The following is a 22609-nucleotide window of genomic DNA, read 5'->3' as shown; positions in this document are numbered from 1 at the left end:
ACCCTAAGGTCCTGTTTGGCCAGCCTCCATTAAACAACGACACTTCTATTAAATGCCTCCGAAGCATGTACAGAGTTCTGAGTACAACCTGCCAAGGTTGTAGCCGCTTTTTGTTGTGTGTATATGTTTTCAAGACTGACCATTTTGTGTTGGACAATGAAATTAGGGGGATCATCCCTAAGACAGGGTAACTCTCCCTCTCTCGGCAGCCATTGGTTACCTATAGTTCTTTGTCCAGGGTTGGAGGTGATCCCGTAAGAGTTCCCCCTTCCTCATTAGCGTGCCTATTGATAGATATTGCCATTGTTCAGGTCTTGTTTATGCAGCCAGTTCTGGGACAGATTCTTTCACAGAAAACTTCCCAGGATTATGACTCTTATAATCTTTCTGCTCCAGTTCCATAATGTTTCCTCATGTTGCAGGAGCTGTAAGGTAGATATATCCACTGGGCTGAGGCTCCCCGTGATACACTGAGCTCTGCATTGTGTCCAGTTTGGTTTTCTGTGATGGTCTCCACTTGCTGTGAGTGAGGCCAATTGTTCAGTTTACCCATTAGAAGGAAGAACCTCTGGAATTTTATCTGTATTTAGAACAGACTGTAGAAGAGAACACAATCCCATGTCTTTAGAAAAAGGCTGAAGAAGTATAACCAGACCATACTGGACTTCCAATACAGGACAGTATGCACATCCCAGGGCTCATTTAATTTGATTGGTCTGTGTCTGTGTGCACCGTATATTCCATAATTATGTTATTGTGGAACTCTACACTACTTGTGAGAGTTTATATGTTTACAGAACAAAAGTACGAGACACCAGTAAAATTGGAGTGGTTCTGACAAGATTCATCCTAACGGATGGTGAGACGCTGAAACTCATTTACTCCAGTTTGATAGAGCCTTAGACTGCTTAAATTGTGTCATCAAAATGTGCTTCAAAATGTGCATCAAAATGGCACCTGTCTCATTCGCCCAGTAAAATTCACAACTCCTCAGAGAGTCTACAGCCTCTATTCCTCTCTGCTATCAGGAAGTGTATAAGCCTCAGAACAAACCTGGGCTAGTGGACCACCAGATCCCTGGTATTGGCTCCCTTTCTGAGATGCTAATATTGTCCCCTGGGCACTTTACTTACTTTTTGTCAGTTTAATCCAGTGGCAAGTCAGAAACCCCTCTATCGCCTACAGTCCTTCATCACTTTCTACCCCTGAGAGACTGGTCTTCTCTTGTCCTGGTATCGGCTACAGGTAAGCTCAAAAAAAAAGGGGGGGGATATTCATTGTCTAACTGTGTTAATTTTTGGGACCCCAGATCAGATCCTGGAGCAGAATAATGATATTAGTGTGGAAATCTGATGAAATGTACAAGGAGTTCTAGTCTAACTATTAGTATACAAAGGGTGATTTCTTGTTTTGGTTGCTGTATTAGGTATTAACAGTTGGGGAACACTCCTTGTTGTCTTCGGTAACAAACATCTCTTCTGCCTCCAAACTCCTGTTGGCTACCATTCTTAGGTATTATGACATCCAGATGTGATTTGTATTGTCCTCAAATTTTAGTATTTGGATTATACAAGAGGTAAAATAAACATGGTAAGATTCTAGACCGAAATACAGAGGTTGGGAAGCATATGAAACTGTGAGGATGCACATATACTTTCGGGTGTAGTGGAGTGCACGGTTTTCCTCCTGTCCCCAAACTCCCAGAATAAGGACTCATGAGACTCAAAATATACCTGCAAATACCCACAGCATATAGCTAGGCTCTTCTCTGACTACCTCATAACTTAAAACAACCCATTTATACTAATCTGCATTCTGCCACGTGGCTGGTTACCTCTGTCAGGCATCAGGCATCTGTCCTCCTCACATATTTCTGGGTGGATCTCCCACGCCTGGCTCTATCCCAGAATCCTTTCTGCCCACCAGATATCCCACCTTCTATTCTACTCTTTTCTATAGGCCATGATTTTTTTCTAATTGATAGGTGATGAGTCCATACAGACACAAGAGATTCCTTCTACATCTCCCCCTTTTAGTCCAATAAAAGGCTCTTTCTCTTAGATTACTAAACTATATACAATAAGAACAATCATGAAACAGCTATGAATTATATCCAGTAAGAATTACATTCATAATGTCCAGTCCATTTGTGTGTTGCAACTTTGCAGGAAGTACTCTAGTATTTATCCTATCTTGGTGAGTTCAGAGTTCTGTACTTAAATCAATTACTTTTCTATCACAGCTTGTATTTAACAACCTAAAAAGTTTTGACCTAAAAGTATCATAAATCCTAAATAACTTAAGCTTAATTGTAAGACTATAATTATCTAGTCTTCAACACTAGAGACTTGAGAAGGAAATACTACCTTAGTATGTAGGAAATGCAAACAAGCAGCTTCCAAAATAGAGAACTGACAACAGCTGGATGCCTGGACAGTCACCCAAAATTTCTCTAGAATATTGGAGCAGCATCTTTAGCTTTTAAGTTGTCCTGGAAGCACATTTTGATGAAACAATTTAAGCAGTCTAAGGCTCTATCAAACTGGAGTAAATGAGTTTCAGCGTCTCACCATCCATTAGGATGAATCTTGTCAGAACCACTCCAATTTCACTGGTGTCCCGTACTTTTGTTCTGTAAACATATAAACTCTCACAAGTAGTGTAGAGTTCCACAATAACATAATTATGGAATATACGGTGCACAGACACAGACCAATCAAAGATGATTCCATCCTTTGTTTGAGCAGGTGAAAAGACACCTGTCTTTCTTTAAGCCAGTCTGGATTTTATACTAAACTATAATACCGATTTTTATCTGTATCATTTAAAAGAATGGCTTAAGTCCTGAGGATTTTGTAGCCATTAAGATTTATTGGCTATGCATAGACATTAATGTCTTGGCCATTTTTTCTTTCATTTTAAATTTTTACATTAGTTTGTTTAATTTTCATACCAAGGGTGCCCCTTCTCTCTCCTCCTCCCAGTCCCTTATACCTCCCCTCATTCCCCCTTCCAGAAAAGAAGAACCCCGCCTCATATTAACCTCATATTAACCCCATATTAACCTTCCCCAACACATCAAGTCACATCTGGACTGAGCACATTTTTATCCTGAGACCAGGCAAGGCTGCCCTGCCAGAGGGAAGTTATCCAAAAGCAGGCAATGGAGTCCATGTTAGGAACATCCGCCACCTCTACTTGCAAGGCACCCTATACGAAGACCAAGCTGCCCATCAGCTACATGTGTGCAGGGGACCTAGGTCCAGATCATGCACGTTCCTTAGGTGACGTTTCTGTCTCTGAAAGCCCCCGTGGGACTGGGTTAGTTGTCTCTGTTGGTCTTCTTGTGAAGTTCCTGTTCCCTCCTGGTCCTTCCATCTTTCCCCAACACCTCCTTAGGACCCCCAGAGTTCTGCCGCATGCTTGGCTGAAAGTCCCAGCATCTGTCTCAATAGCTGTTGGGTGGAGTCTCCCAGAGGACAGTCAAGTAAGGCTCCTGTCTGCAAGCATAGCAAAGTATCATTATTAGTATTAGGGGCTAACTCTCTGCTGTAGCATCGGTCTCAGGTTGGGCCAGTTATTGGTTGGAATTTCCCTCAATTCCTTCTTTATCTCTGCACTTCTTGTAGGCAGGGTAATGTTTGGATGACAGGATTTGCTGCTGAGTTGTTGTTCCCCTCCTTCCATAGTCCTGCCTGGCTGGGAGGTGGTCACTTCAGTCTTCATGTCCCTCCACCCTGTTAGGAGTCTCAGCTAGAGTCATACTCATATCCTCCCTACCCTTCTCAGGCCTCCAGCTTGACAAAGAGATTCCACACACACACATACCTGAGTTTCCCTTCTTGTTCCCAGCCCTCTCATCCCCCCACCCGTTCTCCACACATCTGATCCCTACCCTTGTTTCCTTCCCCATTCCATCTCTTTTGCAGTTCCCTCTCTTCATCTACTTCTGCTGTCTATTCTATTTCCCCTTTGAGTGACATTCCAGCACCCTCCCTTGGGCCCTCATTACTTAGTTTGTTTAGGTCTGTGGATCATAGTATGATTACCTTGTATTATAGGTCTAATATCCACTTATAAGTAAGTACATACCATGTGTGTCTTCCTGGGTCTGGGTTACCTCACTCAGGATGATCTTTTCTAGTTCCATCCATTTGACTGCAAATTTCATGATTTCTTTGTTTTTAATAGCTGAGTAGTATTCCATTGTGTAAATGTAGCACAATTTCTGTATCCATTCTTTGGTTGAGGGACATCTAGGTTGTTTCTAGTTTCTGGCTATTATGAATAAAGCTCCTATGAATATAGTTGAGCAAGTATCCTTGTTGTATTGTGGAGCATCTTGCAGGTATATGCCCAGGAGTGGTATAGCTGGGTCTTGAGGTAGTTTTCTGAGATACCACCAGATTGATTGCCAAAGAGGTTGTACAAGATTGCATTCTCACCAGCAATGGAGGAGTGTTCCCCTTTCTCCACATCCTCTCCACCATGTGTTGTAATTTGACATTTTGATCTTAACCATTCTGTCTGGTGTGAGATGGTCTCTTAGAGTCATTTTGTTTTGCATTTCTCTGATGGCTATGGACACTTCTTTATGGAGCATTTCTTTAAGTGCTTCTCTGCCATTTGATGTTCTTCTGTGGTAAATTCTCAGTTTTGCTCTGTACCCTGTTTTGAAATGGATTATTTGATTTGTTGGTGTTAATTTCTTAAGTTCTTTGTATATTTTAGATATCAGTCCTCTGTCTGATGTGGGGTTGGTGAAGATCTTTTCCCAATCTGTCAGCTGCGTTTTGTTCTATTAACAGTGTTCTTTAGCTTACAGAAGCTTCTCAGTTTCATGAGATCCTGAAAGGGTCAAAGTAACTTTGTAACCTATATGTCTTCTAAAGCCTATAGTTTTGAGTTTTCAGTCCAGGTTAAGCTAAAGCCTCTTAGTACCTCTTCAGAGAACGGAGGAATGTGATTCTATCTGTTAGGGAAGATATATATTAAAAAAAAAAAAAAAGCGAGCAAGCAATGACCTTTGCTCAGCAAAAAGAATGACCAGATCCTTGACTTCGAGATAGAGTTTCTTAGTAACCAACCCAGACAGCCCCAATCCTTCTTCTGAGTAGCTCCTGACCTCCAGCCAAAAGCCTGCAACCCTGATCTTCAAGGATGAGCTAACCACCCCCACCTTTAATTGCAGCTGCATCCACACTTGACAGGACTGGCCAAGCTGAGCACCTAAGACTAACTAACCAATTATCTTACTTTATAGCTTCCTCATCCGATCTTAAATTGCCAAGACTGCAACTTCAAAATTCCCGTGCTTTGTCTTTTAAAAACCCAAGGGCTTTGTCTCTCGGTGCCTCTCTTTGCTGACTGGCAGGGGTGACCCCATTGCACAATGGTTAAAATAAACCTCTTGCAATTTTGCAGCGATGAGATCTGGTCTTCTGAGTTCTCTTCATTGCTTCTAAAAATTAGGCTCATGCTGGGCCTAACAATCCCATTTATTAATTGTTGATCTCAGAGCCTGTGCTATCAGTGTTCTGTTCAGGAAGTTGTCTCCTATGCCAATGAGTTCCAGACTTTTCTCCACTTTGTTTTCTAATAGGTTTAGAGTCTTTGGTTGTATGTCAAGGTCTTTGATCAAAGACCTTGACTTTGAGGGGCTTCAGTCTCTGCAAGCCCCTCTAGGTCCTGGTTAGTTGCTCTGTTGGTCTTCTTGTGGAGCTCCTGTCACCTCCAGGTCCTTCTCCCCCCCACACACACACTTTCCCACAAGACTCCCTACACTTGGCCTTGAGTTTTGTTCAGGGTGATAAATATGGGTCTATTTGTACTTTTCTACATGCAGACATCCAGTTAGACCAGCACCATTTGCTGAAGATGCTATCTTTTTTTTCCTTGTATGGTTTTGGCTTCTTTGTCAAAACTCAAGTGTCTGTAGGGGGCCTAGGTCTAGTCCATGCATGGTTAGTACTTCAGTCTCTGCAAGCCCCTCTAGGTCCTGGTTAATTGCTCTGTTGTTCTTGTGGAGCTCCTGTCACCTTCAGGTCCTTCTAACCCCCCACCACACACTTTCCCACAAGACTCCCTACACTTCACCCAATATTTGTCTGTGAGTTTCACCATCTGTTTTGATTCTCTGCTTGGTGGAACCTCTCAGAGGACAACTATGTTAGACCCCTGTTTGCAAGCATAGCTGAGAAATAAATTTGGAAAACCATGCCCTTCATTAATAGCCACAGATAATATAAGGTATCTTGGTGTAACTAAGTCAAAGACCTGTATGACAAGAACTTCAGTTCTCTGAAGAAAGAAATTGAAGATGATATCAGAAGATAGAAAGATGTCCCATGTTCATGGATCGGTAGAATCAACATAGTAAAAATAGCCATCCTACCAAAAGCAATCTGTAGATTTAATTCAAATCCCATCAAAATACCAACACAATTCTTTATATATCTTGAAAGAACAATTCTAAACTTCATATGGAAAAACAAAAAATCCAGACTAGCTAAAACAATCCTATACTATAAAAGAACTTCTGGAGGTATCTCCATCCCTGACTTCAAGCTGTACTAGAGAGCAATACTAATAAAACCGGCATGGTATTGTCATAGAAACAGACAGGTTGATTAGTGGAATAGAATAAAAAACCCAGAAGTAAACTCACATAACTATGGACACTTTATTTTGGCAAAAGAGTCAAAATTACACAATGGAAAAAAGAAGCATCTTCAACAAATGGTGCTGGTCTAACTGGATGTCTACACATAGAAAAATGCAAATAGATCCATATATATCACAAAACTCAAGTCCAAGTGGATCAAAGACCTCAACAGAAGACCAGATAAACTAAATATATTAGAAGAGAAAGTAGGGAAGAGCCTTGAACTTATCCACACAGAAGATAATTTATACCAACAGCTTGGGCTCTAAGATCAACAATTGATAAATAGAACCTCTTGAAACTGAAAAGCTTTTGTAAGACAATGGACACTGTCAATAGAAGTCTACAGATTGGGAAAAGATCTTCACCAATGCTACATCCGACAAACAGCTAATATCCAAAATATATAAAGAACTCAAGAAGTTAAACACCAAACAAACCAAATAATTCAATTAAAAAATGAGGTACACAGCTAAGCAGAGAATTCTTAACAGGAATTTTAAAAGTCAAGAAGCGCTTAAGGAAATGTTCAATGTCCTTAGTCATTAGGGAAATGCAAATCAACAGGACTCTGAGATTCTATCTTGCACCCATCAGAACAGCTAAGATCAGAAACTCAAGTGACAGCACATGCTGGTAAGGATGTGGAGGAAGGGGAACAATACTCCATTGCTGGTGGGAGTGCAAACTTGTACAACCACTTTGTAAATCAATCTTGCAGACAGTTTAGGAAGACATGTTCCAGACCCTTCTGAAGAGGACAGAGAGCCCCATGAGACTCTGGGACTTCTGGAAGGACAGTGCAGCTCATTCCTGCAGCATGGCGTGGCGTGTGGCTGTAGTCCTACGTTTGGTTCTACCTCCAATCGAGCGGAGGATTGTTCTGTGCTAGTCTCTGTCTGTTGTGTTTGTCTGTCCTGAACTGAGATGATGGGAAAGACAAAGACTACCCCCTCTAACTCTCATGAAGGTACATTTTAAGGAAGTGAGGAGCGTGCTCATAACCTAAGTTTACTAAACTAAACTCATCACACTCTGTAACTTGGAATGACCCATCTTTGGAGTAAGATGGCCACCAGAGGGCACCTTTGATTTATGGACTGGGAGGAGAGTTTGAGAAGCCATCCTCCTACAGGACACCCTGACCAGGTCCCTTACGTTATCACCTGGAAAGACCTGATTTGTGACCTTCCTACCTGCATCAAACCCTTTTTGCCTCCACAGAAGTCTTTTGCCTCCTGAGGAAGTCTTAACAGCCTGTGAGAAGACTCCCAGAGACTAAGCCATTCTATCCAGTACTCCAAGGAGGAACTGAAGAAGACAACATTCAGGTGACTATTCTGGGTTTTGTTTGTTTCCTCTCTTCTTTTCTCTTTTTCTGCATGCTGTACCATCACATGCTCATCTTGTGTTGTCTTTGTGTGTGTGTGTGTGTGTGTGTGTGTGTGTGTGTTGCTTATGATGGTCTCAGTAGGCCCGTGACCAAACAAATCTGTGCACCACCATGGGAGATCAAAGAATTAAAAATTAGTTTTTTGGGTTATTGAATTAAAGTTTAAAAAGCACAAGCCTGAACAAAGGCCAGCCAGGTGGAGACATGTCCAGCTACCTGCAGGGAAGAACTAGCCTAACTGCATTCTTTTCCTGTCCACTAGAGATACAGTTGCTAGGAAACTGGCCCAGATGACCAGGCCAGAACCATTTATGGACTTGGCACCTAAATTAAACCAATCATTTCAAAAGTCAGTTTCCCTAACCCAATCATGTAATCCAAGACATGTAACTCCCTGCTTGTGGTTTTGCCCTTTAAAAACCTTGTTCCTCTAGACCACCCCACTGCATACCTCACTGTTTCCACAGGGAGCTTCCAACCTGGGATCAAGCTTGTATCTAATAAACCCTCTTGTGTTTTGCAGCATAGTTGATTTCTTTCATCTTTGCGGGGTTCTTATGAACTGGGCAAAAGATTTGGGGTCTTGTCCGGGATCCCCAAAAAGACCCCAGAACCCTGACCCAGAGGGTCTTATGCTGGCTGCTAAGTGTCTAAGTATCTCTGTGCAGTGTCCATGTGTGCATCTATTTTCTGTTCTCTATTCTGAAAAATCTTCAAGGTGTCTTTATCTGTGAAGGTCAGCAAGACATGATTATAGACAGACCTGCCACCAGATTACAGCTGCCAAAGCCAGAAAGACGTTTCTGGCTTCATCAGTTTTGTTTTTGTTTTTGTTTTTTTTCCGGGCGCTTGGGTAGAGTCCAACCATCGGGAGGTGATTCAGAACCACCCACTGCTCTGGGCTTCTATGGCAGGGAAACCAGAGCCAGAACCTGAAGGTCCATCGGTCTGAGCTTCAGGTGCCATATGGTTACACGGCCACTCAGTTTGCTTCTGCTTTCTATTTTATTCTTAGTGTTTACCTGTTTCCACTTTTGTCTTCCCCCAACGAGTGAAAGCCAAGCTCTTGGTTCCGGTTTTGTTTTCAGCCACAGAGTGGCTACTTCGCACACATTTGTCTTTCAGTCTTGTTCCTTGTGTTTGTGAATCTTTGTACTGAACTGTGGGACTGTGACGGATGCTATGGGACAGACCTCCTATAATCCCTCCCTGTTCCTTCCAACCCTTCCACACACCCTTCCCTTCTCCCTCCGCAGTGGGATTGGCAAGAGCAGTGGTCGGGAATATGAGGGTGGGGCCAGGAACGAAATGGTCCAGCCACTGATAAGCGCACTTTGCGAGCGTTCCAGGCGGTGGTGGCAGTGGGTGTGAAACTTCCACCATGGTGGTGCCCACTACTCTTCCAGGGTCAGCATGAAAGGGTGGAGGTGAGGAGGCACGCGGGGGTGGTGGTGGTGGCTGCATCGTGCGGTACCCTGGGAAACACTTCCAGCAAGTCCCAAACTTCTAAGGGCAGGGCGGGCTGTAAGAGCTTGCCCAGGCTGATGGGACAAAGTTCTTGAAATTACAGCTGGATGGAGTGAGAAAAGTTTTGTCTGTCTGTTTAAGTGTATTTATGGTCATTACATGTTTATCTCTGACTGATCTTAAATGGTTAATATGCTCTGTCTGTCTTAGTTATAGATTGACAGTTATTGGATATATTTAAAGGTTGAATTCAAACTCTTGTTTAGAACATATATATGTGTGCATATATGTTTGAAAGATATATAGAAGCACAAGTGTTTTAAAATAGCAAGCATTTGGCTTGCCTTGCTGTGTGATGTGACTCTCTCACTTGAAATTGCCATGTGGTGTGCAGTAGGGCAGAGAAAAAAAATTACAGAACCTGTATTGAATTCTGTTTATCATCATATTTCCTTTTAGACTAAGAAGATAAGTCTCATTTTAAATTGGTATTGGTTTTAAAGATTGAATTGTTTGGACTGGTAAAATTTGCTTTTGACTTTTAAAATTATGGTTATTCTTTATAACTTCATTCCAAAAAAGGGTACTTTATTTTAATATTACAAAAACTGATTTCTTCTAAAAATGTGTTTAAGGCTATAAAACATTATAAAGTTTATCAAGTATTTTAAGATAATGATCTTGGGCAGTCTAACAAAGGACTTAGAACAGTTTCTCAACCCTTTGGGGGAAGACAAAAGACCTTGACATTTATTTTAAATTAGTTGTAGCCATACTGTTTGATCCAATTAAGAAAATTGCAATTTTTACAGTGTATCATGTCAGGATGGTAAAAACCCATGGAATGACTTAGTAAAGAAATGAAAAGCAAGGGACTGGGATAATAAAGAAAAGAATAGCTCATCTAAAATAGAAATGTCTGGTTAAACCAAAAGAATGGAGCTAGGAAAAGCCTAACCTGAAGGTATAAAGAATGTTATGGAAGGTCAGAGTATGTATAGAAAGCCAGAGGGCATATGAACTATATTTGCTTTTGTTTTTCATACCTGCAAATATGATTTGAGAAAGAACTGTAAACATGTTGCTCTCCATTTAAACGACGGGTGATTCTTCAGTGCAAAATGTTTTCTTATGCTCTTTAAAGGGGGAAGAAGACTGTGGCTCCATGTTAGCTGAGGGTTATACAGGGTTGTATTCAAGTCATTGGTAACCATTATGTGAAATATATGCCTGACTGCCAGTTCCTGAATTTATGGATTAATGCTGTTTCTTTCTGGCTGGTAGGTTTGGTGTGGCCAGAAGAGTTCAAGTATGGTTTAAAAATGTTCTATACTGTTCTGTTATGCAGTTGGTTCTAAAACTTATTTGATTACAATGTTAGAACTTTTGGTTACAGGAAACTGTAAATGAGCCACAGTGCTATACCGTGGGAGGCAGCAACACCATCACCTACACCTAATGGGTATGTTCTGGATTTTTGGCCACAGTCTATAGCAACACGTGGCTGGCCACCATGTTGGTTCGGGGATAAAAAGGGTGGAACTATGGTTTTACCTCCATCTTTGTTGAGGGTTACCAACTGTGTTCAGTTCTCTATTTAGTGCTAAGTGCAACTTTTGTCCTTTAAGCTTTTTGCTGGCCAGTCTTAGTTCAGTGTGGTAGGATCAGCAAGCTTTGCTATCCCCTGTATGAACTCTATCTGATTGAAAGTTTTGTTTTGATTTTAGTTCAGAAATATATTTAAAGTTATGCTAATGACTGCAGTTGGTTACAAGATTGAGCTTTACCTAGTCTCCTTGTTTACATTTTCAAGGTTAAGCCTAGGATGGGTAACTATGAAGTATGCCTATGTAGATCTACTTGAAATAGATATAGTCCTAAAACACTTATTGAAGGAATATGCCAGACTAACATTCTGTTTTATAGGATGCAGTCAAGAGCAGATAAAGATAGAGAAAGAGTAATTCATATGCTGGCCCTCAAGCTTGTCAGAGATCTGATGATTATGGCTTTTTAACTTGTGTAAACTTATTGCTTGAGCTTGCCACCAGAGTCGAACGGTTCTTGGGTTGGGAGTGAGGATTAAAATTAATAAACTAACACAACACATGGGACCTTTCCGAGAGGCTCTAGTAGAGACTAGACACCTGGCTTTATTTTCAACTCCTTTAAGCCACAGAAAAGCAGCTTCAGTACAATGAGTTAAATTCATAAGGAGGTGAAACAAGAGGTGTGATTTTGACACGGTATCCCACCTGCTGTCTCAAACAAAAGGAGATAGACTTGGAAATTCTTCACTGACTCCAGTGAAGGCCTGGTAAAAGTAGTCTTTCCACTGAGATTTAAATATCAAAGCAGCTGGTACAACAGTGAATCCCAACAACTTATTATGACAGAGTCCCAAAATTCTGGCAGTAAATCTTTTCAAGGTCTCTGAAGAGATTTGGGCACAATGACAGATGACTTTGTGGTACATTAACCACTGGGCAAGATTGCCCCAACTGGCCCACTGCTAGGGCCCAGCCTGAATTGTTGACAAAGCTGTGGACACCTGGAGAGTCATTATTTCACATTGCTGAAGGCGAGGTGATGCCATTCTCTCATGGTCCCCCGCCCCCACAGAAACAGTCTATCATCTTCTGTGCCTGATGGCCAGACTGCCATTGCTCATGATTCCATGAGACCATTGGAACCAGGGACAACTGTCTAGGTGGTGGACTGACTAGTCATCACTGTCATTTTGATTGGTACATTTATTTAGCTTATAATTTATCCTTCTCAGGTCTCCGATCACATTGATGGCTAAGCTAAGCTAATGGTAGCTTTGCAGCTGAAGGGCAGACAATTAGATCCATTGTTAGTTCACTGGTCAATTCACTAGCTAGTAAGAACTCCTAGACACTAGATATTTTATTTTGAAAGGCAAACAGGTTTGCCTTGCTCACAGGCTTCAAGTTAATTGTGAAAAACTGGACAGAAGGATGCAAAGTTTATGTAGGAGGATATGAAAGTTTAAGTTATAAGAATCTAAAAAAGTTGAGGGTCTAGGAAAATGTTTCAAACTTGGTAAGTGCAAGGAAAATTGGAGGGTCTAAGTAGGTGTTTTTAAATATGTGAATATGTTTCAATTATATAAAAAAGTAATTTAAGGTATATTGAAAACAGGAGATATTTCAGATTTCTCCCTCCTCTCTGCTATTGTTGTGCTTATGTTATAAGAATTCAGAAGTTCAGAGTTTTGACATTGATCAATACAGTTTTGATAAGCTGATAGAGCACTGACTTCTTATTATGCAGTCACAAGCTTGAGATTTTAATTTCCTTTCGGTTGTCTTCTGGAGATAAGACTTAAAGGCGAGTCTCATTATGCTAAAAACATTTGTCTAATGTGAATATCTGCAAAATCCATAGCTTTTACTATGGTATTTTTAATATCTGCCATTTCTGAGGTAGACTTTTACACAGGATTTAGGAATGTCTTAAACCTATTCCTTCTAGTGCTTTGTTAAGGAAAGTCCAAGCATCCAGGGTTTAGCACTAAAGCCATTAATGTATTTCTGCCTAACTTTCCAGTGTGACATGGAGGTGGGGGCTAAAAGTAGATGCTAAGTGTACAAGAAGTGGCCAAGCTCCATTGGTGGCTGATGACCGACAGCTGTACCCAGAGGATTGTTAGGGTTTCAGACCATGGACACACTTAAATTGTTTTCAAAGGTTACAAAAAAAAAAAAAAACAGCTAGGAAGAACTGATACTCATTCAGTTGAATGCAGTTTTACCTGTTAACTCTCATAATGTTGTTTATATAAGATTTGCTGATACGTAACTTCTGAGTTTTGTTTTTCACATGTATAATCCTTATGAAACAGTCAATGATTTGTTCTCATATATTCAGTTTTATATATGAGTTTTTCCCTTGGTCTTGGAATTCTTTCCTAATTACTAGACAAATTTTAACTTCTGCCTTTAGTCTGAATTTGTCTCAGCAGATTTTCACCTGGCTGACAGACTCTATTTGGGGATCAGTTATGGACTGCAAGCTGAAGTCTGGACTTGCTGGAAGCTGACATGATTTCTCCCTGCCTCTTCATGTGGATCAATTAACCAGACACTTCTGAGAATTGCCCCATTGCCCAGCCTTTGGCTGGCATTTCAGCCTTCCTAGCCCCCCGATGCCAATGGTCCTACTGTCAGCACTGAAGCAATTTCATAAGAGACCTTTGATCCCAATCCCACCTGGCAGGCTGAAATGCCAAGTCAAAAGGGGCTTCCTGACATTAGCTATTATCTTGGAAACCTCCTTATCTGGAGTAGGAACTGGTATTGTAGTAGGTGCTGGTATTGCAGCACTGGATGTAAAAAACCAGAATTACAATAACTTAAAGGCAGATATGATAAAGATATTCAATTCCTTGAGAACTCAATCATCCACTTAGAAAAGAATGTTGAAGTAGTATTGCAAAACAGAAGGGGCTTTTACAGCAGGATTGGCTATGTGCAGTCCTCAGAGAGAAATGTTGTGTTTATGTAAACCAGTCAGGAAGGATTAGGAAATCCTTACTTAGCAACAATAACAAAAAGCCTGGAGAGACACCAGCAAGAGAGGGTTCCAGAGGATGATTTAAATCCTGGTTTAATAGTTCTCCTTGGCTTACATCCTATATCCACCCGGAAGGGACCCCCTACTCATTTTGATTTTTACCTTTGGGCCTTGTATTTTAAATTGCTTGATGGCTTTCATGAAGGAATGCTTGGGAGCAATGCAGCTAACTGTACTCAGATCCCATTGTGGAAAGGTAAATCTGGAGGACTCCAGGGGTCATTCCTAGAAGACCCAAGACTGGGTCTTCAAATGATCATGGGAAGGGGGGAATGAGAGACCAAAGAATTAAAATTTAGGTTTTTTTTTGGGGGGGGAGGGAGGGGTTTATTGAATTATAGTTTAAAGCACAAGCCTGAACAAAGGCCAGCCAGGTGGAGACATGCTCAGCTACCATGCAGGGAGGAACCAGCTTAACTGCATTTTTTCTTTTTCTGCCCACTAGAGATACAGTTGCTAGGAAACTTGCCAGATGGTCAGGCTAGAATGGTTTATGGACTTGGTGCCTCAAGTAAACCAATAATTTCAAAAGTCAATTTCCCTTACCCAATCATGTAACGCCAAGGCGTGCGACTCCCTGCTTGCCGTTTTTCCCTTTAAAACCCTTGTTCTCCTAGACTGCCCTGCCACATACCTCTCTGTTTCCACAGGGGCTTTCAACCCAGGCTCGAACTTGTATCCAATAAGCCTTCATGTGTTTTGCAGTGGAGTCAATTTCTGGTGGTCTTTGGGGGTTTCACAAACTGGGCATAACCACCACAGTGACTCTGCCTGTCCCATGCTCCCAGCACTATGTGCTGGGGCAACTCTAGTTGTGGGTGAAATCAAGTGTCTGGCAGACAGCACTCTCCTCAATGCAGGGCAGCCTTCCAAGCTCTCTATGAGAGTTGGTGGCGTGCCCAAGGGCTTGCAGTAGCAGGAAAGAGGAGGCCATGTGTTATATGCTCTACTAGGAGCCACATTCCCTGGACTCCTCGTGTGTCTGCAACAGAATCGGCTCCTTGGTGGTCTTCTGGGGTCTTTGTGATCTGGGCAGAACTATCTCATGCTATAGTTGGCATTCATGGCACAGAAAAGCAGCCCACTGGCCACCTGGATGCAAACCAATTAGGAATTGACCCTTGCAACTTTCCTGGCAGCCACCAATGAGATTTTAGATTAGATTACCTAACCCTTGCTAGAATTCCCCTAGTTTCCTACAAAAAGGCTTGTGCGCTTCTATCTAGGGTCGCCATTTTGAGAGGTGGTTTGACCCCTGCATGCTGGTTTTCTTGAAATAAAGCACTCTTGCCAATTGCATCTCTGTGTGGTGATTTCGGACTTATTTATTATGTGTACAATATCTGCATGTATCCTTTCACATCAGAAGAGGGCGCCAGATCTCATTATAGGTGGTTGTGAGCCACCATATGGTTGCTGGGAATTGAACTCAGGACCTCTGGAAGAGCAGACAGTGCTCTCAGCCTCTGAGCCATCTCTCCAGCGATTTCGGACTTAGAAGTAGCACAGGTCATACAGACTGAAAAGGACACCCTCTAACTACACAACTCCTACTGGAGGGAGTCGAACACCACCCCATGCACAAAAACTTCGACACAAAATTTACCCTGCCTACAGGATGGAGCAGAGATTGAGAGAGTGTACAACCCATTCCTGGCCCAATTTAAGACCCCCTTCATGGGAGAGAGCCAACCCCTAACACTATTTACTTAAAGTGTCATTCTGCAATGCCTTTCTGAGGTTCTGGAAAGGCCTTCTCCTTTCCAGCTATTTGGCTACAAAAAAAAACCAGCCACTTTTTCTAGGGTAATTTTGCTTCACTGTTCTGGGAAGCGTTTTTGCCTAAGGCTCTGGTAAGCTTTCACTTTTTTTTTTTTTAAGAGACCAGGCCTCTTTTTTTAGAGACAGAGCTTTGAAGCAGTTTTGTTTTCAGGGAGGGTTTGTGACTCTACCTGGGACTTTTCTCAGGTTGATTTGGATTTTTATGCTCCACATATGGTACACCATTATGTTGCAGTGCTTTTCTTCAGTCTCCAAGCTCCCAGAATAATGACTCTTGAGACTCAGGATATAATTTACAAATACCTACGCCATATAACTAGGCTCTTCTCTGACTAGCTCCTAACTTAAAATAAGCCATTTATACTAATCTACATTCTGTCATTTTTCTGATTAACGCTGCTCAGGCACCATGTATGTGTTCTATTACCATCTCCCTTGCCCGGCTGTATCCCAGAGATCAGCTCCTGGGTATGGATAAACAACAACTGAAGTCAGGGACTTAGATCGATACCTACTTATCTCTGTTCACAACCGTAACGTTCACTGTCCTCCAAAGCTAGAAAAGCCCCAGAAGTCTAGCAACAGATGACATAACAAACCACAAGTTATTCCCCAAAAGAAGTAGTAAGTCTTAGAAGAGAATGAAATTCTGTGCCCTGCTAGTCTGTTGAATCTAGAAGACACTATGCTCGGTGAAACAAGCCAGACACCAAGGACCAAATATTCAGGTGGCCTCCAGTGTGTTACTTATCTAGCATAATGCAGACAAATTCCTAAGAAACAGTGGAATGAAGGTTACCAGGGGCTCAGAGTGGCAAGGGGATGGGGAGTTAATATGTGTGGGATGATGAAAATGTCCTAGAGAGGATTTACTGAGGAGTGAACGATACTGAATATACTTAAGGCCACTGAATTATATACTTAAAAATGATTGCAATTGCAAATTCTGTGACATTCTTTTTTACCATAATTAAAAATACACACACACACACACACACACACACACACACAAATACTTCATGAAAAAAAGAAAACAAGCAAAACATATCAACTCTATTACTCAGGGATAGCTACCATTAAAATTTGGCCCAAGACTTTCCTCATGACATGTTCCTGATGTAACTTCACAGTATTTGGTAGGGTTTATTAAAATAATAATTGTTTTTCTCTGTGTATTTTCCTTTCCCCAGGTGAAAGCAGCCAGGCTGCTATGCTCCCTTGCCTCATATAAACAAAGCACACGTCTATAAAATACAAATTTCCCATCTCTTAGCTCTCTCTTGCCTCAGCTGTCACTGAAGAGATTAAGCTAAGTGACTCTAAGAGCAGTCAGAGAGAAGGATGGTTGCAGACAGGAATGGGATGTAAGTCTCATCTCACAAGTGTTAGTTGTCTGAGGGTTGGAGTCATCACTCTCCCACCCCAGCTGCTGTATTCTTGAACTTAGAAGCTAAGCCTCAGAGGAACTGGCAGGCGCATGAGTCTGGGGAAGGACTGTGCTGTGTAATTTTGGCAAAGGTTCTTTTTGTATGTAGTACATGCCTGTGTATTGTAAAAATAACTTTTATTCTCCTGACGTAACTGTTGTCTTAGAGGCTAACTAGGCCTATAATGATTTCAACCTCTGAAACTTAGTGCTGAATAAGCTCACACTTTCTAGTCCTTTCTGAGTTCTGGCTAGCTTGTTCAAATCAGCTGTTGGCTCAAACCTCTCTCCAAATTGACTGTTTCTATCTGGCTTCTCTGTTTCTCACTGAATTGCTCTGCATGGCCTCAAAGCAACTCTAGCAATCTGTTCTAACCTTCTGGCTCATTCCGATTCTCTTGCTCATTCTGTCTTCACCTGCGTCTAGATTGTTCTCTGAAACCTGTCTCTGTATAACTGTACCAGTAGAACTGCCTCTTTCTTCTTCCCTCTGTGCTGCTATCCCAAGTCCTCTTTTTCCTGTCTCTTCTGAGCTGGTCATAGCCTATCCTGACTCATTCTGTCAAATCTTTCTGATTCATCACTTTGTCTGCCTCTCAATTAGCTGTCAATTTCAAACACGGATGCTTCCTTCTACAAACTAACTTTACCTGTTTGGGATTAAAGGTCTGTATCCCATCCCGAGTGGCAGTATTGCTGGATTAAAATACCTTTACAGTGCATGCAGTGTGTATGGTCACGAGCACACATGTGAAAGCCAGAGGAAGACACTGAACATCTTCCCCTCTCACTACCTGTCTGATTGCCTTTGAGGCAAGGTCTCTTATTATTGAAAAGCTAAAGATTTTGGCTAGGTTAAATAAGCCATGTGTGGCTTATTTAAATGGGTACTGGGGATTCAAACTGAGATCTCAACACTTGCATAGCAACCATTCTTGCTCACTGAGCAGCCTAGTAATGTAGCCCTGGCTGGCCCCAAACTGGTCTCTGTCTCCAAAGTGCTGGGATTAAGTGTGAGCCACTGCACACTGCTCAGCAAGATTATTATACTCTTCCCTAGTACAGTGAAAGAGAGCTGAGCTTCATCTGTGTACTTAACTTAAATGTTGGCAATGTATTAAAAGGGTGGAAGTTTTTCTTTTGAAACTGTACACACACACACACACACACACACACACACACATATATATATACCTATAAGACTTGGTACAGTATCTTGAGGCAATAGAGGCCTAAGCAAGGTTAACAGCTTTCCTTAAACCGTAGCAGACCTGCATTTAGTGACCTCATGTAACTATGACTTCTTTCTTTCCCTATGTCATTTCACAGATTGGAACCTACATTCATTACACCTTGTGGAAGATTTAGTTCCCAGCTGTAGAAAAAAAAAAAAAGTCAAGGATTATTCTCTGTGGTGTACTGAAGCCTACAGCAGAAATCTGGAGAAATTAATATTCTTCTCTTACAGGAATGGTGCTTGTGCATGTCTGTACACCACTTGGGAGATGAACAGCTATTGACAGCTAATTACAGTAGTGCTATATCCACACTGCACTTGTATTTTTATTACTTCCTCCTTATGTAACTATCTCCTTGGTATATTTTTAGTTGTAGCAATTCTTTTTGTAATATTCTAGGCTTTTGCACACACGAATAACTTGTGTAATCACACTGCCACCTTAAACCTTTCAGAATGTACTGACAATTTTATAGATAGTTTTGGATTGAGTACTGATTTCTTATGGTTCCGGGAACTTCCAAGGAATTTCTACTTTCAGAGCCTTGGCTTTCAGAAAAGAATGGTGTCCAGAGGCATGTAGGGAGATAGCAGCATGGACTTGTTCAGATGATTCACATCCTAGTGCCAAGTGTGTAAGCAATGCCAAGCATTAGTCAGGCAAGTACCAACTTCCCCTCCTCCCAATCTTCCAGTCTTGTTTAACCACATTTGTTTCAGGAAATCTATGCTTGAGATTTGTGTGTGTGTGTAATTTTGAAATAAGAACATTATGCTAATTCATTTCATACTTCAGAAATGTTACCTAATATTTCATTCATATTTTTTCAGTTCCACCCTCCCTTATTAAAAAACAAAGTCCAATCATGGTTCAAATATTCTGCTGTCATGAACTGCATTTAAAGAAGAGCATGAGAATTACTAACCTATTTCCCCCCCTAAACTATTCTCCCCCTTTGGAGAAAGCAGCCCATTTTCTGTAGAATATCCCACATATCTTTGACTGCTTTGCTCTCTGTGTTCTCTTCCCAGTAGACCTAGCAAATTAGGTCACTAGAAGATCAGGTTTTATTTTTGCTGAGGACCCTTTATAACCATGTTTCATGCTGCATATGATTGCGAAGTCCGTCACTGTTTTCCAACCCACACTTTTCTCATAATGTAATCTTGACATTCCTTCTAGTGACAGGTGGGATGGAAACTTGTTCTAGCCATTTGATACTGGGTGGGTTTTTGTGACTACATCAACCGAGGGTATGTATGGTGACAGTGACTTCTGCGCCTTGCTGGTGAAGGTGATACAGCAGCTCCTTGCTGTATGGTGTACTTGCTCAGCTACTGTTAGTCACAGCAACCATGCAATGACTTCTCTCAGGCCACTACTGTGTGGAAGAAGCACAGGCCAGTGTGTCTAGAAAGATCATAGGCAGATCCTTGAGCCTTCATGGACAAAGATGAAGCCAACTCCTAGAACTCCAGCTCTCTGCTATTCCACTGCTTCAGGCAACTATATAAGGGACTCCCAGTGAGAATGGAAAAACTTTTCTTGAATTCCTGGTCCACAGTATTTTGGACTGCTTGAATATAAGACAATACAGACTGAAATAATCTGAGTTATCCCATGCCTTCTTATACTTTATATTGACTTATTGACCTTAGACATACTGTTTACTGTTCCGCTTACCTATCTAAGCTTTCATTTAGGGGCTGGATTCTGAGTCTTCTCCCAGAAGCATAATGGCTTTGTGGGCAACACCGACACAATCAATTTCCTCCAGCTTTCTTGTACCTAAAGACGTTGAGTGCACTTTTATATTGTTTTAGGAGTTCAGTGGATCTACTGTCAAGTTCAGTTTCTTCAACCAGTCAAGCAAGTGCCTAAAACCACTGTTAGCAGCTCAAACCACAACACAGTGCAGAATCTCTTGACTGAATCCATACTGATATGTTACATTTGAATTTTAATTTTTTAAAGACTTATGGCATATGTATATTTTGAACAAATGTGCGTATGTGCACCGCACTGTGCCTACGGATTAATAATGGGGAACTACCACTGGGTGCTGGGGACTAAACTCTGGCCCTCTGCGAGACCCGCAAGTACTCTCAGCCACTCAGCCGACTCTATCTCCCTACATTTGAAATTCGAAACTCCCTTTCCTGGTTGACCAACAAAATGATCCATTTTCACTTGCCTTCCTGTTATTTGCACTCCAATTCAGATTCTTCTAAATGTTACAAATATATACATACTCAGATATTTATGGATCTTGTTCTTTTGCTATTGACTTTTCCTCCTGGAACATAAAGAATATAGTGAGTCTGACTATATAACTACACAATTTAGGAATCTGCAAGATCAAATACCATCCAGCTTATTTTAGTACTGTAACTACAAGAAATGTTTAACATAGTAAAGGGAGATCCCAAGGTTTCTATCTTTGCCTTAACCTCCCCTCCACCAATTGCTCTTAAAAGTTTGTTTGATTCTACTACAGCTGCCAAGAGGCTTCCTAATGTCCTGTCCCTGAGCACTTAATTTACATGAGAAGTCATTAACTGGTTTCCTATTAGATGCTACTGTTAACCACAATCCTATCCTATCCTTTCCCCCTCCTTCCTTTTTCTCTGTGTTGTCCCAGCTGTCCTGGCACTCAATTCTGTAGAGCAGGCCAGCCTCAAACCCACCAGATTCTCCTCCTCTGCCCAAGTGCTGGGATTACAGGCGTGCACCACCACCACTACCACCAAAATACAACCCTATTTCCAATGCCTTGCCCACTGTTGTTTAGTTGCTCAAAGTGAAGGACCAGAATGGCTCCATCGCCAAGCCTTGGATAGGGATGAAGGAAAACAGGCTCTCCCCATTTGCATTCCCATAGTGGAGACTGAGAATCCTTGGACCAGGAAGGCAGTTTGGATGAACAGAAACTCTTCAAAGGACATTTGTCTGATGACTAACTTTGTGATCCTATTTTCCTGTCATAAAAAAACATATATTCTGTTATATCACAGAGCTTAAGACTAATTCCTATCATCAGCTACCAACTGTCATTCATCCTGTTTTTTATTTGTGGAGATTACAAATATTTTAAAATATGTACTCATATTCCTTGATGTTCTTATCACTAGACTTAAGTACTGTTAGCTCTTCCCTCCAGTGGCCCCTCCACTTATCAACACTATTGTTATACACCATTTGCTCATATAGTTGACTAATTTATATAGAACAGTTCTTTGAACTTTGGAATAACAAGTTTCTCACTTTCAATTGTATTTAAATAATAGAGACTGACCAAGACAGTTTATATATGATTTATCCACAAACTACCTGTTTGAATAAGAATGGCTCCTAAGATGGGCTTTGATGGATCAGGCCTGTAATCCCAGCACTCAGAAAGGAGAAGTGGGATCTTTGTGAGGTCAAGGGCAGCTTAGTCTACAAAGGAAGTCCAGGGTGGCCAAGTCTATACAGAGAAACCTTGTCTCAAACCGCCCCCTCCCCCGGCAAATGCTCATAGAGTTGAATACTTGGTTATTTATTAGGAGTGGCATTACTTGAGAAGGATTAGGAAGTGCGGCCTTGTTGGAGGAAGTGTATCACCAGGGGTCAGTGTTGAGGTTTCAAAAGCACAAGCCAGGCCAAGCGACTCTCTCTCTTCTGTTGCGTGAATATAAAGAGCACCAAGTCTGCTAGTATGCCACCATGTTCCCTGCCGTGACAACAGCCTACACCTCTAAAACTATCAGCAAGCCTCAATGAAATGCTTTTCTTCACAAGGCTGCCTTGGTCATAATGTCTCTTCACGGTGAAAGAACACTGACTGTGACACAACACAAACTAATTCATTTAGAAGTCAGTGTTGTTCTGCCAAGATAACCTGTAGCTCTCTCACTCAGTAGCTGTTAAAGAGCATAATTTTAATGTTCTTTAAAGACAGGGTATCCTATAGAGCCCAGGCTAGCCTTGAACTCATGAGATTATAGGTATGCATTTCCACCCTTGATTCTTTCATATATGCTTGCTAATAGAAATGATGT

Source organism: Meriones unguiculatus, chromosome 18, assembly GCF_030254825.1.
Source record: "Meriones unguiculatus strain TT.TT164.6M chromosome 18, Bangor_MerUng_6.1, whole genome shotgun sequence".
In the NCBI taxonomy this organism is placed as follows: domain Eukaryota; kingdom Metazoa; phylum Chordata; class Mammalia; order Rodentia; family Muridae; genus Meriones; species Meriones unguiculatus.
Note: the sequence above shows the minus strand (reverse complement) of the source record.